At 41.8% G+C, this 17456-nt stretch overlaps 1 protein-coding gene across 6 annotated transcripts in view; it reads left to right on the top strand.

The window, feature by feature from the left end:
- Positions 1 to 17456, top strand: part of SDCCAG8 (serologically defined colon cancer antigen 8) — a 256242-nt gene that overhangs the window by 192110 nt on the left and 46676 nt on the right. The window contains exon 17 of one of the 6 annotated variants that reach the window (XR_003309619.1): positions 14865 to 14947. The exons of the other annotated variants lie outside the window; for them this stretch is intronic. The gene's annotated coding sequence lies outside the window, so the exon portion shown is untranslated. The remainder of the gene's footprint in view (positions 1 to 14864; positions 14948 to 17456) is intronic. 6 annotated transcript variants of the gene reach the window in all.

The raw sequence follows: 17456 nt of genomic DNA, 5'->3' as shown, positions 1-17456 counted from the left end.
GATGTTTACCAGAAGCTATTTTGTCCAGTGACCTTGAGAACAGAAGTTGGATGGTTAATTGAAAGGTCAAAAAATACATGACAGGTGATATATATGTGGGGCTAAGACATATTTTTTGTGTGTAAGGCTCACCTGATTTGGCATGCCATGTCATTTGCCCTGGATAAACACCCAAAATACATCTTTTATTGCACCCAATTTTGATTTCTCCAAACCCAGTGAGGACATGAAGACACTTGGGAAACAGCCTTCATGCAGAATTTCCTGTTTTAATGGCCTTGCCTACCAAGTCTTTTACATTTATTTCAGGCACACCTAATTGGACAAACTTTTTGTGTTGCGGGGGGTGGAAATTCAGCTTTGTTGAATGTTTCTAAATCATTCCACTGTGTTTTCATAGAATCAGCAACTCTTTTTTTTAACACTCATATTTCTGAATTCATCAACCATGGAATTACGTTTATGTAAGCAGCACACATAGGCTTGGGAAGAAACACGGCTGACTTTAGGAAGTAGAGCACAACTGGTGGGAACACAAGCACCCATTTATGCTGGAGAGCAGCAGTCATTGGCCATAGTACTGAGTGTGCCGTGGACATCAGTCATGTGTTTGACAGAGGGAAAAGGAAAGGGTTTGTTGTTGGATGATCAGGGGAAGTGGTGCTCCATTTGGGGAGCTTCTACTGTCCTTTGGAAGGAACTACCTGAGTCAGACAAGTACAGATGTACAACATAAGAACTGGTTAAGAAGAATCTGCATTGCATTCTCCATGAACTGTCTTTCTTCCTCCTTTTTTTAAGACAGGGTCTCACTCTTTTGCCCAGGCCAGAGTGCAGTGGCCCTATCACTGCTTACTGCAGCCTTAACATCCTGGGCTCAATTGATCCTTCCACCTCAGCCTCCCGAGTAGCTGGGACTATAGGCATGCACCACCACGCCAGCTAATTTTTGTATTTTTTATAGAGACAGGGTCTCACTTTGTTGCCCAGGCTGGTCTCGAACTCCTGGGCTCAAGCTATCTGCCCACCTTGGCCTCCAATTGGGATTATAGGCATGAGCCACTGCACCTGACCGTTTTTTTTTCTTTGTGTCAGAGAAAGGCCAACTTGGAGGCAGAAGAAAGGGAACTTTATCTGTTCCCTTTCTGTTTTCTCTTGGCTTAAGAACATCAGCCTCACCTTCCCCAGAAGCTGGGCCAGTGGAGCTTTTATATACTGAGCAAACCATCCATAGCTACTTGGCAATAAAAGCAGTGGACACTGTTCAGCCTGGAGAATATACCTCATGTACGGGTTGTCAGGCGACCTGCTGCCCCGTTGGGGCTGCCTGGGGCTGCAGCCTGCTTTCTCGGATGGGTAGCTGATCTACTCCTTGCATAAAAGTCATGGAAGAACTACTTTCTTAGAAGACTGAATGGCTGAAAATACAAATAACTTCAGATGGGTTTAGGAAACTCTTGGATTAAGAACCCATGCTTGGCCAGGCACGGTGCCTCACATCTGTACTCCCAGCACTTTGGGAGGCTGAGGAGGGTGGATCACCTGAGGTCGAGTTTGAGACCAGCCTGGCCAACATGGCAAAACCCTGCCTCTACTAAAAACACAAAAATTAGCCAGGCATGATGGCACGTGTCTGTAAGCCCAGCTACTCCCGAGGCTGAGATGGGAGAATCACTTGAATTCAGGAGGCAGAGGTTGCAGTGAGCCGAGATCACGCCACGGCACTCCAGTCTGGGTGACAGAGCAAGACTTCATCTCAAAAACAAAACAAAACCATGCCTCATTCTTAAGAGACATTATGAATGCATTAAGACTCATTGCTAAATGAGGAATAAACAAATCAATAGGTAATGAACAACTATTCTCTCTCTAAACTGGGCGAATATAATCCTTCCACTTTCCCTTTTATTTTGGGGACAGGAAGGGGATCTGAGCATCCATTCTATTTTTCTTCCTTAATTAGGTCTTAGTATCTATCAAGATGGTGATACATACACTGTCTTAAATAACCACCTGTTTACTCCTTTGCTACCCTGCTGTGACCCAAAGGGGTGGGGCAGCACTGTTGCAAATGTGTTTTATAGACAATCCGTCCTTCACAGAGAGTCTTTGAAAAAAGGATTGCATGATATCTTAGTTTTGGGACATACTGCATAAGCTATGTACTTTTTAGAGAGTCAAAATGTACATTAGGGTATTAAAAGCATTGATAAGTCTTCAGAATTATTAACCATTTTTAAAATTTAAGTTATAGTTAATATAAATAAAAATATTTGTAAACCTTTAAAACTTTACAAAGAAGGGTAAGAAGATAGGGCATCTTCTTACCAGGGAAGTTTGAAGAGCTTCAAACTTCCCTGTGGGGTGGTTGTTGGAGACATGTCACCTAACTAAGCGTGTAAATGGCTCCCTGTGGCGTTTGTTAGAGGAGCTAGTTTCTGTGTGGCCTTGTGATCATCTTTCACCCTTTCTGTCCCAACCGTGGCTTTTATTTTGGCTTTATTTCCCTGATACCATAGTGTGCAGCAGGATTCCCGAGTCCTTGCTTCCTAACTCATGGGCCGGGAGAGCTGCTCGTGGCTGTAGCTGCTGCAGGCGTCCGCATTGCTGAACAATGGGAGGTGTCATCCACAGGTGAAGCTTGAGGTGTGGCTCATCCAGGCTCCTGGGACCTTGTCAAGGCATAGGTTTAGACAGAAACAGGTCCTCCAGGGCTTGGTTGTGTCCGTTACTAAATCTGGCTGTAGCAAACAAGGAGAGTAAACATCTTTTCTTTATAGTTCATGGGCTCTGAAAAGGGATTTTCTGTTGTTCTGTTCTTCCTTCTCAGGAATCTAGAATCATGTGTGAATAGAAGTAGAGAGGTGGTTGGTGTTTGTTCATGTATTTATTTTATTTATAGTTCTTTCACTACATATACATACATTCTTCAGATATGTATTGCATTCTAACAATGGTAACAGGGGCCTGTGGTAGGCTTCGGGGTTGAAAAGACATGTAACATTTAACCCTTATCTCTGAGAATTCACAGTCCGAGTGCTCTTGCCTGAAAGATCTTTTCCTCCCCTGCCTAGAGACCTCGTATTTCCCAAGACCCAGGTCAGCCGTCACCTCCAGTACAGCCTTCCTGAACGCCACTCTCTGTGATACTCAGTACTTCATTCAGACAGCAGTTTGCTCAAACGTACAGGACATGATCGTTATTCTTTGACTGTCCGACTTGTTTAGACTGTGAACTCCGTAAGGACAGGAACCATACTCTGGTCATCTTTGTATCTCTTGCCTGTGATTCAGATCCCGGCCCTTAGAAGGCATTTACTAAGTGAATTTATAGTCCTTTTTATCTTCTTTTTAAAAATCATCATATTTTTGTCTCCTAAAATTGTAGAAGGATAAAAATGAGACAAAAGCAGAACTTGATGTGTATGTGCAACATTTAAAAAATATTTTATAACCTCTCATGTGTATCTTCACGCTTGGAAAACCTACTCAATATATGTGTGTCTAATTACTATTATTAAGTAATAAAAATCTATAGTTTTATTGTATAGTGATGCACATCCAGTGGACACTCAATGTGTATTAATCACACTATTAACTATGCTTTGATCTCATTAGAACTGGAATGGCTCCTTTGCTCTAGTTAGGCTATTTAACAATGCGTTGTGTTATTAGTTGATCCTTGTTTTTCAAGGTTTGTAGGTCATGTTTAATGGAACGACTTGCTAAGGTTGTTAGCAGTTACATAAATGACTCTGACTTTACAAAATTTATGATAGCCATTTGGAATGAATTATATATTTTCTAAGCTTTTGGTTTCCCCAGCGGCTGATACATTAAAGAATAATTGGTAAGTTGCAAAATTTGTGACAGTTTTGTTTTTAAAAAATGAGCTAAATTTGGCTTTTTACATATTGCTAGTGATTTCTGTATCATAGATGAAGGAGATAACATAGACTTGAGGCTGGGAAACACGTTTCTTCTTTCACATAGCCAGGCAGAACAGCCCTTGGAAGACGATCCTTGGAAACACATTATCATTTCTTGTTCAAACCAAATATACTTAACTTCTGTATCTCTTCCACTTTAAAATCATTATTTTTGTGACCGATGTCTGGAAGTGCCCCAGGTTTTCCACATGGCCCTTAACACAGCTCTGTGCTAGTGCTGCATTTCATAGTTCTCATTTTGCATTATGCCACTGTGTTCACTAGCAGGGTTACCTCCTGTTAGGCCTGACTGGATCATGGAGTCCTAGACTCCCTTTGGCTTTTTGCCTAGAGTAGGGAGGCCTCAGTGACTGCAAATGTGGCAATTCGGACAGTCCCTTGGCCCTTTCCCCTTAGGTCCACACTCCCATCTTGGGATTCTGTCTTCTCCACTTCAATAAATGGCTCCAAGGAAGAGCTTGAAAATATGTTTGGATCTGATTGCCGAATTTCTCACCAGAACTATTCTTTCAGGGTGGGATTTTTGAGGTTGGGTAGGGGCAAGGTTAAAAACATGAGCTTTCTCTAGAGGCTAACATTCCCCGATTCTAGGCAGTTAGTCAGTCCTTTTCCTATGGTTAATGTCTCTGTTTTCTAGCACTTAGAGCACTGTATTCACGGCATTCAATGTCCTTCTCTCATTAGATTGTGAGGTCGTCAGTGTGAACCATGTGTTATCAATCTCTGAAGTCCCAGTATATGAAACTGTATTGAATTAATGAATGATTCTGTAGGAACAGACATTGTTTTCTTTCTTTTTTTTTTTTTTTGGAGACGGAGTCTCGCTCTGTCGCCCAGGCTGGAGTGCAGTGGCCAGATCTCAGCTCACTGCAAGCTCCGCCTCCCAGGTTCACGCCATTCTCCTGCCTCAGCCTCCCGAGTAGCTGGGATTACAGGCGCCCGCCACCTCGCCCGGCTAGTTTTTTGTATTTTTTAGTAGAGACGAGGTTTCACCGTGTTAGCCAGGATGGTCTCGATCTCCTGACCTCGTGATCCGCCCATCTCGGCCTCCCAAAGTGCTGGGATTACAGGCTTGAGCCACCGCGCCCGGCCCAGACATTGTTTTCATTTAAAAGTTCTTAGGTAGTGGTTAGGATTAGTATAGGCTGATTCCATGTGTGTCCTCGTTCTTTCTGCCACGCCATTAGGGTTTGAACTCCCCTGCTTCATTAGCTATTTTGCAACTCCTTTAAGCTACTGTATAGTTTGGTTCTTTTGAAACAGAAAACCAGCGAAAAATACAAAAGTGATTGAATACCTATTACATGATAGGAATCCTGCAGACCTTGGAGATATGGAAGATAAATCAGTCCCTGACTTCCAGGGATTCTCGTCTGGTGGGAAAGCAGGTATTCTAGCCTTGCTAGCCCCTGTTTTAGCAGAGATATGCGTGGACAGCATAGGGTATATATAACCTGTTTAGTTTTGTTTGTTTGTTTTGTTGTATAACCTGTTTTTTTTTGCTTGTTTGTTTGTTTTGAGACAGAGTCTTGCTCTGTTGCCCAGGCTGGGAGTACAGTGGTGCGATCTTGGCTCACTGCAACCTCTGCCTCTCGGGTTCAAGGGATTCTCCTGCCTCAGCCTCCCAAGTAGCTGGGATTATAGGTGTGCGCCACCACACCTGGCTAATATTTGTATTTTTAGTAGAGACGGGGTTTCACCATGTTGGCCAGGCTGGTCTCGAACCCCTGACCTCAGGTGATCCTTCCACCTCGGCCTCCCAAAACGCTGGGATTACAGGCATTAGGATTAATATAGCATTTAATTCTAAAATGCTGCTGAAATGCCTTGTTGAAAAAAAAAAGCGTTTATTGATATGACAAAATGTTCAAAATATATCCCCTGAGGGGAAATAGGATAAAAGTAGTATACTTTATTTCATCTTTTGCACACACAGAAGGTGTATAGTTATAGATCTGTAGATGGATATGTACCCCAAATGTAACATCTTCTTCATACTCTAGTTTGTGTATCTCACACGTGTAGACTCAAATTTTGCCCCATGTCAGTTTGCACATAGAACTCAGCATCTCCTTGAGTTTCCCAAAAGATTTCATAGGCACACATGTACTGCTGATCAGCGTCGATTTTACTGAAGATATTATAAGAAGATGGAAAACATTCATGCCATACCTCCCTTAGAAACAACATAACAATCTCCATTAGTACTTAGTTCTCCCCTCCCTGGTCCTTTCCTGGTTGCATTCCCAACTTGGAACTTTTTTTTTTCCTATCTCCCAGTTTCCTTAACCCTATAACTTTCTAATTCTTCGCCTTCTCATATTTCTAGGAGCCAGACATTCCTCACCCCCTTCTATTATGCAGAACCATCCAGTTCTGCCACAACTCTTGCCTTAAATGTGCATATTCAGAGCGGCCTGCATCTTGAGTAAGCACACATTGTACACACGTGCATATGGACACTTACATATATATACTAAAGGAAATTTAAGCCAAGCCCAATGGCTCACACCTGTAATCCCAGCACTTTGGGAGACCAAGTTGGGCGGCTCACTTGATCTCACAAGTTCAAGATCAGCCTAGACAACATAGAGAAACCCCGTCTCTACAAAGAAAGAAATACAAAAATCAGCCAGCTTGGTGGTGCATGCCTGTAATCCCAGCTACTCAGGAGGCTGAGGTGGGAGGATTGTTTGAGCCCAGGAGGCAGAGGTTGCAGTGAGCCGAGATCACGCCACTGCACTCCAGCCTGGGCAATAGAGCCAGACTTTGTCTCAAAAAGTAAAATAAAAAGTTGATTGTGGCCTGCTAAAGTAATTTTGTGACTCACTAAAGGGTCATGACCCACAGTTAAAAAACCCTTCCATCAAAGGCCCTTTAACAACCACACAGCTGCTGAATAAAATTGTCTCCCTCTTGTTACTTCTCGTTACACCTGCGTGTGCATGCTCATGCATTTCCATGTGTGCGTACACACATACAGACAAGAGGCCACACCCCGGAAAGGAATACAGTAGTGCTCTCTGGGATTGCTGGGGTGCCTTCCTCCACTGCACTTTCTGACCATTTCTAAGTTTTCTGCACTAAGCATGTGTTAATTGTGTAAAAGGAAATACAAACAGTAATAGGCTCAGTTGAGGTTTTTCGTCTTCCCCTTTTCGTTACCTCCCCTAGTAACCCTTGCAAACAGAGTTAGACTCCTCTCTCTCTTTCTCCGTTGTGCCTTTTTGATTTCTCCCTACCCCTGAGATGATCAATTTTTTTTTTTTTTTTTTTTTTTGAGACAGTAGCTGGCTCCGTTACCCAAACTGGAGTGCAGTGGTGCAATCACAGCTTACTGTAGCCTCAAACTCCTGGCCTCTAGGGATCCTTCTCCCTCAGCTTTTTGAGTAGCTGATGCTGTAAGTGTGCACTATCACACCTGACTCTCTCTCTTTCTCTCTCTTTCTCTCTCTCTCTCTCTCTCTCTCTCTATATATATATATATAGTTTTTTTTTTTTTAGAACTGGGGTCCTACTGTGTTGCCCAGGTTGGTTTTGAACTCCTAGACTCAAGTGATCCTCCTGCCTCACCCTCCCAAAGTACTGGGATTACAGGTGTGAACCACTGTGCCCAGCCTGCAATGAGATTCTTACACTGAAATGCATAGATGGGCTGTGAACCTTCGGAAAATGTATATAAAACTTAATGTTTACTCATTTCTTTTCTGAGAAGCAGATCCAGTTATTCCGTGAGGGCTTCTGTTGTGCTGGGCAAGGTTCTGGGTCTGATCCTTTAGCAGCCTCTGAAAACACTGAAGAACCAAGTGCCTCCCTCACTCTGTTGTTTTCCTTCTTTGGGCTGTGAGTGCCACGAGGCAAGACTTCATCTGTCTTGCTCATCACTGGTTTCCCGTTCGCGGCACAGTGACGGGAACGTAGTAGGCACTCACAAAGTGTAGTGTTCTGAATGACTAGGCATTATGAGGTAGCAAATACATTGATCTTATGACTCTCCTTTTCCAGAGTTGATGAGATATCATGATGTTATTTGAGGGTGCATGAAGTAATCAAAAGTATTCTAGGACTCTGGGAATTCAGACTGGGGATTCCAAAATTTGGAGCAGGTTTCGATTGGCATTCAGGTGGGCATCTGTCTCCCTGTCCCACCAGCTGTACTCTGCAGTCGCTTGTAAATTACCCTCTTCTTGGTGGGCTCGAGGCCCCAGCCCAAGACTGCAGAGTCAGTGCAACATAAAAGTCCAGGTCTCCTGACTCGGAGTCGAGACTATGGCAGCACTCCTGAGCTTGACTTTCCCTTGGCTTCGTTTAATATGGTTCATTTTGTTTTTGAAGGTAGTTTGTTCCATAGAAACCAGACAGGGTGTTGTTTCAATAGTAGGCTGATGTCTCAGTGTAACATATTGGCCCACGGAGCTCTACAAGAGTGTGAATCACAAACCCGCCTCTGTACATTTCTGATACAGTGTGAATGTTCTGGATGTAAGAAAATCCCGTTATGAACGATCAGGTTATCTCATTTTGCCATCAATCGTATCTTGAAATGTTAAGGTGATAGAGTAACTGCTGTTCCTGGCTAAATAGTTTCTCTCAACTACAGCAAAATATTTTTTAAATCAGGTAATTCACCTACTAATCCAAATTTTATTTGGTTTATTTTCTTCAGACTGTATATAATACTGGGACTGAGTGTTTAAAGTTCAGCTCAGTGTGTAGTATTCCTGTGATAATTTCAGCACATAAAATAAGATGTTTACAAAAGCCAACCTGAGACCGATATTCTCCAGCAGTTTAGCAGCAAATTCCTACTCTGGGTATATAACAATCATTGGGATCTTTCTGTTGGCTTTACATAAACTCAGATTAGTAGTAAAATCTAAGCACCATCCCATTTGGCAAACTCTTAACTTCAAGCAGTCACAAATTTGCTTCTGATTGTGCTTTTCATTCGCACCTAGCTCAGATTTTTGCCTGATGCTTTTTTAAATCCTCTAATTTACATACTGTGGTAAATTTAAAATGAGAACAGATGAATGCTGCTAAACTTTTCTATTTCACTGATGAATATGGTATTTTGCTTTAACTATCTAGCTGTTATATATTCAATGACCTTTAAAACATGAAATAGATACTTCTTTTCATATATACTGTGCAAGATGAATTATTAGTATTGTCTTCCTGTGAAACTATGAAACTGAGACACAGAGGCCAAGCAGAGCATCTGGGGACTGATTTCCATAGGACTAAAATCAGAGTTTCCTATTCCCGGGACTCACACCCAGTCAGCCGGTCAGAGAGGCCTGGTTCACTCACGTTTGGTTATCTTGGAAGTGTGGGAGGTAGTGCATCTACTCTGAATGCACTTCTTTCCTTACCCTGCAGCCCCAGCGCACCACAGCCTACATCACTGTACCCGACTGGGCATGTTGGAACAAGTATGAGTAAGGGAAGAGGTCGCAGTTTTTGAGTGGCTAATAGGAGTTTGGCTGCAGCTAAGAATATGTTATCTCACATATTGTTGTTAATAATAATAATAATCGTGTTCTCCAAAGGAGCGAAAGGAGAGTTGGAGAAGTTAAATTATGCAACAACTGAGATATCTAAAGCCCATGCTCTGTACTATCTTCTGTTTGTCCCTGTTATCTTGTTTAGTGAGCAGCATAGCATTTTGCAAGAGTGGGCCATTCACCTGCTCAGGATTTCAGTCAGCGTAACAAATGTGCCATCCACTGTGGTAGGTGTCTGGGGTAATCAGAGAAAACTTCCCAGATACGGTAGAAATAAACTGCTTGGCAAAATGAATAGAATCCACCATCACATAATTTTCTAACTGTTCATTTTTTTCAACAACCAAAATCAGTATTAATTTTGAAACTATATACACTACTTAGGATTAAAATGCCGTAATTCACAAGACAAGGAAAATCTAGGGCACATTTTAAAAGAAAAGTGTAATTTTGAAAGGAGGAAATCTATTTCAGAATGAAGAAATGAAAACTTTTGAAAGCTTTAACAAAAAATTCCTAGGGAATTTTGAAGTTTTATTTTGCCCTAACATGAAAAAAGTAGGCCAGTTGCTAAACATTAATTGCTTTACTTCCATCTATCTTTATTTGTATTTGTATTTTTTGAGATGGAATCTCTCTGTGTTGCCCAGGCTAGGGTGCAGTGGTGCTATGTCAGCTCACTGCAATCTCCGCCTCCTGGGTTCAAGCAATTCTCCTGCCTCAGTCTCCCAAGTAGCTGGGACTACAGGTGTCGGCTACCACGCCCAGCTAATTTTTGTTTTTTTAATAGAGTTTGGTTTCACCATGTTGGCCAGGCTGGTCTCGAACTCTTGACCTCAAGTGATCCACCTGCCTTGGCCTCCCAATGTGCAGGGATTACAGGCGAGAGCCACCGCGCTTGGCCTACTTCCATCTATCTGGATCACTCTTGATCATGCTGAGAGACTAGAGGCTCTGAAATTTAATAAATGACCCTAATTCAAAATATTCTACTCCAAATTCAGCTTGATAGAAAGCCAAACTGTTGTCAATATATCTCACTTTTACCAAACCCAACATACATATTTACAAAATAGATTAGTTAAGTAGTCATTCTTCACTTAGCAACATAATTCATTGTAGTAAGTTCCCCTTGTAATGCATATAAATGTGATTTAGTTTATTAGAACCCTCTGTAAGTGCAAAGTAAATTTGATAATGTTACTCAACAAATTAGTTTCTCATTTGTCCAAATATTTGGTTGGGCATTGTTGTGGCCCCTAAGGAAGCAAACAAGTGGGTTAGGACGGCCTCTGGATCGGAGGGATGCGTGTTCCAGGAGCAAGGACTGTTGGTGTGGGCTGATCGCTGGTCTACAGGCTGTGGGAGCTTGGAGCATGGACCCAGTCAGTTCAGTCTCCATCATCCTATTTTTCTGGATCTTCCAACTCCTTATGCATCGAATGAACCAGGAGCATGCAGAATTTATCTTGGTGGAAAGCCTTTCTTCTCAGTTTTCTCTCCCTGTTTTGGTTTACTGAACAGGGAAGCCTGACATAATTAGGTCTGAGAAGAGTCATCGGGTTCTGCTCTCATCCTTGATCCTGCCCTGGTTGGTAGGGAAATTCTCTTATTCTGTGGCTGGCTTGGGTCATGCAGATGACCCAGGGTCACTGAGCTGTTCAAGTTGTCAAAAGCTAAACGACGTGGGACCGTTCTGGGGATTAGTTTAATGAAGCTGCACAAATATAGTCAGATGACAAATTTGGAGATGAAGTGGCAGAGTAAATAGTATTTTTTAAAAATGCATGCCTCTGAATGTAATAGTAAACCTGTATGGGAGGCTCTGCTTAGAGAGAAATTAGAGTGAGCTATTAGCTATGCCTATATGTTTATTTTCATGTAAATGCATCAAGAAAGCTAGATTTTCTTGCTTTTATTTTTATACCAATATGCCTAGGTTAAAGTGAGTCATTCCCAGCATTTAAAAAGGGGGTAGAGGGAGGGCAGTTTACTTGGTTTTGGTAAAGGGGTTGGGGATTATTTTTTATTTTATTTATGGGGCAATCTTCCATCTTTATCTCTTCATTCTTATTGTGCTTTTCCTGGACCTTGTAATCTGATCATACTTAACTTTCTATTGTAGAATTGGGATGGAGTACCTAGAGTTCAGCTTGAAAATCTTTTGGTAGATGCTATATCTTTAATAAATGTTAAATACAGGCATCACACTTTTAAAGAACATTTGTTTTTTAAGGGTCTTTGTGCATTCATCTGAGGAAAAAGCAACCAAATCTGTTTTATTCAAATTCCAAATTCTAGGGGAGCAGATTGTCACAGAATATACAGTGATAAACTTCCAAAAAGGAAAATGGGCGGAAGAATCGTAGGTATTTATCACGCGTGCTAGAAACATTAATGCTTTGTGAGGAATCAACAGATCTTCCATTCTCTTTTGGTTGAGTGCACCTTATTTTGTAAAGAATTAATTTATTGATTATTTCCTATTTTTTTCTTTAAGGAAAAATCTTATAAATATTCATATTCAGAATAGCATGTGTCTATTCTGTTGATCCTGAAGCCATAAAAGAAGTTTCATTCTCAGTGTCATATCGACAATGAAAATTATCACAAAACCAAAAATAATTAATGTAAATGTCCGCATTGTTTCATCATTGGTTTTAGATCCAAAGCATCATTCTTTCTGTTTAAAGTGGCCATTCAGAACTGAAATTTTTAAATGACTTATAGGAGCCCTGTAGAAAATATACAGAAAGAATTCACCTTTTAAGTAAAAATACATTTGCTTTGGTTGGCCTGTCAGTTTCCGTATTTGCAGTGGCTTCCCATTATTGACTAGCATCATGCATTGAGGATTAGGTTTTCAAATGCCATGTATTTACTTCTGAACTTCTCTGCTGGTAACAGTCTGTGCATACGTGACATTTGTAATGCTGATGGTTGATTTCAAAGTATGGTATCTAAGTCCAATTTTTCATGCATTTTATGAAGCTTTTGTCCTTAACACATTGATTTAAGTCGCTCAAAATTGATTCTTAAAAGAGAGATCATTTCTGTGTTTACATAATTGCAACCTCAAGCGTACTTTGCAAATTTTAGCTGGCACTCTACAATCCCTCTGTTAAGTGGTTATCAAGGGTGGTTATTACCATTTACAATATGAGGAAACCAGGAGACAGGGATTTTATTGACTTACACTGTAAGACAGCATTGCTGCTAGTCTGTTAATATGTGTTGTCTTTTCTAAACAGATTTTAAAATTTGGCTATAATATGCAAGGCATCACTCTCTGTCAGAAATATAATTGTCAGGTGTCCTGGTATGGATAGAGGTCCTGCAGAAACCTTCAGGACCCATCCGAAAATGAAGAAGACACAAGATGCAGTTATGTTCTGTCCTCCTCTTGACTTTTGTGTGGGTCAGAGTGAGTTACTAATTTTAGAAGTGTTCTCGTGAAGACATCTGACTATTCAGCACACACAATCTTAAGGTCTTTGCTGTAAGAAGCTCAACCATCCTTTAGCCTCCCTGGCCAGGGACCCTGGCCTCTGCTTTTGTGTTTCAAGAATTCTTGGTTCTGGCCCTTTCCTTGATTCCCTAATTTCCACAGTTTGACAGCACTGAATGTTGTGTTAAACTTCTTACTACCGGCCGGGCATGGTGGCTCAAGCCTGTAATCCCAGCACTTAGGGAGGCCGAGATGGGCGGATCACAAGGTCAAGAGATCGAGACCATCCTGGCTAACACGGTGAAACTCCGTCTCTACTAAAAAATACAAAAAACTAGCTGGGCGAGGTGGCGGGCACCTGTAGTCCCAGCTACTTGGGAGGCTGAGGCAGGAGAATGGCGTAAACCCGGGAGGCGGAGCTTGCAGTGAGCTGAGATCCGGCTACTGCACTCCAGCCTGGGCGACAGAGCAAGACTCTGTCTCAAAAAAAAAAAAAAAAAAAACTTCTTACTACCATGTAAAAATTTCCTGACACCCCTTGCAATAATTGTTATTATATAATATATAATTATGTAAGATGTAACAACTATATAATAATCATCGTTGTAATTCTTATCACTGTTGTAGCAGCAGCTAACTTTAGAGGGTGCTTGCTGTATACCAGCTCCTCTTCTAAGCACTTACCTTTTAAACCCACTGAATTTTCATAACCACCACGTGAAGTGAGTACTAGCAATATCCCCATTTTACCAATGAGGAAATTGAGGCACAGTGAGGTTAAGTAACTGGCTGAAGGTCACACAGCTACTATGTGATAGATGCCAAGCTTGAACCTGGGCAGTGTGGCTGCCCATTCTGGGAAGAAGGGATGCTGATTTTTGAAGAATCATAGCAGTATTTTAGCTCCCATAATAGTAAAAATTTTTAGAAGCTCTTCCTGTGATTCCAATCAGATGTGGCATTGTTTTATATTGCCATTCTCAGTGATCTCTAAATGGCATTCCTGCCACTAAACTGCCACTGTTTTCCTACAAGGGACATCTGATCAGTTTCTGAATTGAGTCCCAGGATATGTGCCTTAAGCTATTGCATGAATCTCCTCTATGTAGGAAATTCTTGTGTTCTGATAGATGGAGAAAAATGTGGTGGAGATAGTAAAATATTACCAGTTTCAAATGTGTTTATGTTACCTTAAATTTGAGGCAGATTATGGACAGTGAGAAGAAAAAGAAGAGGAGCAATAATTTGAAATAAAAGAGTGACAGAAAGGACAATTTGGTAAAGGCTTTCCTTCCCATAATGAAAAACGTAGTCCCTAGTTATTGACAATTCACTCAGACATTACTGTACTTTACAATAGTCTTTCAAGGTTTCTTCCAATTTATGATTGAGGAGGTGGAGGCTCGGAGGGAGGAAGTGTGGCCACAGCTACACAGCCCTAGGAGGGAAAGCTAGAATTTAAATAGGTTTGCCTGACTCGAAAGCTTGTGCTGTCACTGAAAGACCATAGTATCTTTCTGCCTCTAAAGAGAAGATGGTCCTGTTGGACCTGGAAAATCAGTGGCTAACATGGGGCTTTTCAAGATGCAGTAAGATGGAGGAGGCCAGAGGTTCAGCACGTGCTGCCAGAAACAAGTCACTGAAGAATGGAGGCATATTACAGAAAGGCTTGGGGCGCGGGGGGTAGAAATAATTGTAACTAAAATGAAAGAAAACACAACCTTTTGAACAAGTGGGAATGGAAGGTGATACTAAAATATTTAGAAAGCTGAAAAGTTTTTGTTTTTTAAGAGACAGGGTCTTACTCTGTTGCCCAGCTTGGAGCACACTGGCACAATCATAGCTCATGGCAGCCTTAACTCCTGTGCTGAAGTGATCCTCCCACTTCAACCTCCTGAATAGCTGGGACTACAGGCGTACCAATGCCCTCAAAACCGAAAAATATTTTTATTTTTTCAGGCGATGAGGTCTCACTACATTGCCCAGTCTGGTCTTGAACTCCTGGCCTCAAGTGATCCTCCCGCCCAGGCCTCAAGAAGCTAGTAAGTTTCTCATCAGTTTGCACATGCTTCTGAGTATGCTAATGCTTTTTTTATTACCACTCAGTGGTAATAAATGGTGATGTGGTAATTCCAAGCTGTTTAGGAAAGTTTGTGCTACTAAATGTCACTGTCACTCGAGGGATCATTGCATATAGGTCTGATTTCGTGTGTTCTTTTTTAAGGCTCTCTCTGCCTTTCTCCCTTCTGTTACCATGGCAGTATTAATGTTATTGATCTCAGTGGAACATGATGTTATTCATCAGTGTGACGTACATTAGATTTGTAAAGAATCTATGTATTAGAACAATTTATCAGGTGTTAATAATTCTCATACATTGTTTTATTTTTTGGTCACCCAATAAGAAGCCTCTGTTGAGATAAAGAGGCATGATTTTTTCTCACAAAATGGATGATTTCTTATTTTAAACACAATGTGTGTGTAGCGAGCACTACTTTCTCTAGGAGGATCTATGGGAGGATTCCGGTGGCATGTTGGTCAGCCTTCCCTGAGGCGACCCGCGGGAATGGAATTGGTGCCAGCAGGGAACAGTCACGCACAGGCCACCCAACTCACAACGTGACTGATCACCAGGCCAGCCATGTCAAAACTGGACATTTCCTGTTCGCAGACAGTTGAAGCAGGTCCATCTTGAAGAACGTCTGATTGGACATTTAAAAATGGATAAAGATGATTCAGAGGACAAAAAGCCCAATTTTCCATTTTCACGAGCTATAGGTAGAGCAGCCCTAGGTGACCAGAACAAAGTGTGACCGAAGCATGTTTATTATTAAGAAAGAGATGGAAATACTGGAGATGGGCATTGGCTTAACTCTATTTCAGTAATGTTGTGGTCACACCAGTAAGTCCCCAGCTTCCCTCTCCCCTGTGTAGCTTTTTCTCCTTTTTCTATTTGTTGCACCCCCGACGTCAGCGTGTTAGGCTTGCTCCGTTTCTCAGGTGGTGGAAGTCTGGCCTCTTAGCCTGTGCCTCCCAGCACACCTGAAGAAAACCACAATTCCCAGAGAGGCACTGACGCTTGTATCTTATTGCTTAATTATTATACCTATTTATTGCTACTTAGAACATTGTCAGCTGTTGAGAAAAGGTAATTATCACTAGTCAAATGAAAAACACTTTTTTGGCTGCCTTACGGATACACATTTTACTGGTACCTTGATACATAATGAAGCCTGATAGCAAAACTTTTGCTTGTCTCTTCTTCAAGCCACAGCTGTTTCCCTGCTAAATTCATCCCATCTGTCTTCCCTTCCGTAAAGCTGTAGGCAGTATAGCATAAGTACAGAAGCAGTTCAGTGCTATTTTGGATAAACATAGCTGAAATTTGAATCTTTGCCATTTGCGATGCACACATTTTGTTTTACTGCTGTAAAGAGAGCTGTCAAAATACAACTACATGGATAATTTACTAAAATGCAGTCAAATATAAGGTTGATCAAAGGGAGAGTACATTGGGTCACTCTGACTATTCCAGTCTGTGCTCTGAAAGGTGTCACTGACCTCGAGGTCCCCATGAATTCTGTTTGGGGAGAGTTAGCATCTGAAGTCTTTGCTTTAATCCTGCAGCATGGTTTTGAGGAGTTACCAGTTCCTTGTAACTGTGTCTGTGGCATGACTTTCAGAGTCTTTAAGAGGCTTCAGAAGTCCATTTTCTTCATCTTCAAAAAATTTGCACTCATGAGAGATGTTTTCTCTTTCTTGGCACAGCCAGACGGAGCTGAGCTACATGACCATTCTGCTGAGTTCCGACATTTATTTCATTGGAACCTTTGTTACCACTGAGGCAGTCTGTTTCGTTTTCATCCCATTCCTTATTTCTGGACAATTGGTGCATCTAAATGTACCATGGTACATTTTTAAAACTCAATACTATACAATGCTTTAGAGTCGAGGGAGGTGTTTTCTTGAATGAATTCCTCTTCTGAATTCTAAGAAGGTTCACCTGGCCCACAGCCCTCACACACGTATTTACTGCTTTTTCCCATGTGCAAAGGTCTTTTCCAAGCCCAAAAGGGTCATGACCTCTTTGAGGGGAAGGGCTAATACCTAATATATTTTGGTAGCCACTGTGGTCAGAGCTCACAAGGGGTACTTGGACTTCAGGTAAGTGAAAGACAACATCTTTGGGATGAGATCTGATCCCATTGGTTCTTTACTCTAAGATTTCACTTTATCTCACCCTCTCTCTACCGCTTCTCCACCCTGCATCAGTGCAGCACAGAGGGAATGCAGGGGCTGCAGGGAAGGTGTGGAGGCCAGGCCAAGGATTGGGCCCACTACTTTCTGCCCTTCCCCATTTGCCAGAACTCAGTCACCTGGCTCACCCAACTGCAGGAACTGGGATGCATGATCTAGAAGAGGAGGAACCTGTGGAGTGGTGAGCTCCAGTGTTCTCGTGCCTATCATCCCTGCCTCTAAAAATAACCCTTCATAAACAAATGATAGCAAAAGTCATCTCGTGCATATAAAGACATGACAGAAAGCAATATC

Source organism: Piliocolobus tephrosceles, chromosome 1 (genome assembly GCF_002776525.5).
Source record: "Piliocolobus tephrosceles isolate RC106 chromosome 1, ASM277652v3, whole genome shotgun sequence".
NCBI lineage: Eukaryota > Metazoa > Chordata > Mammalia > Primates > Cercopithecidae > Piliocolobus > Piliocolobus tephrosceles.
This window is presented reverse-complemented; position numbering and strand designations above follow the sequence as displayed.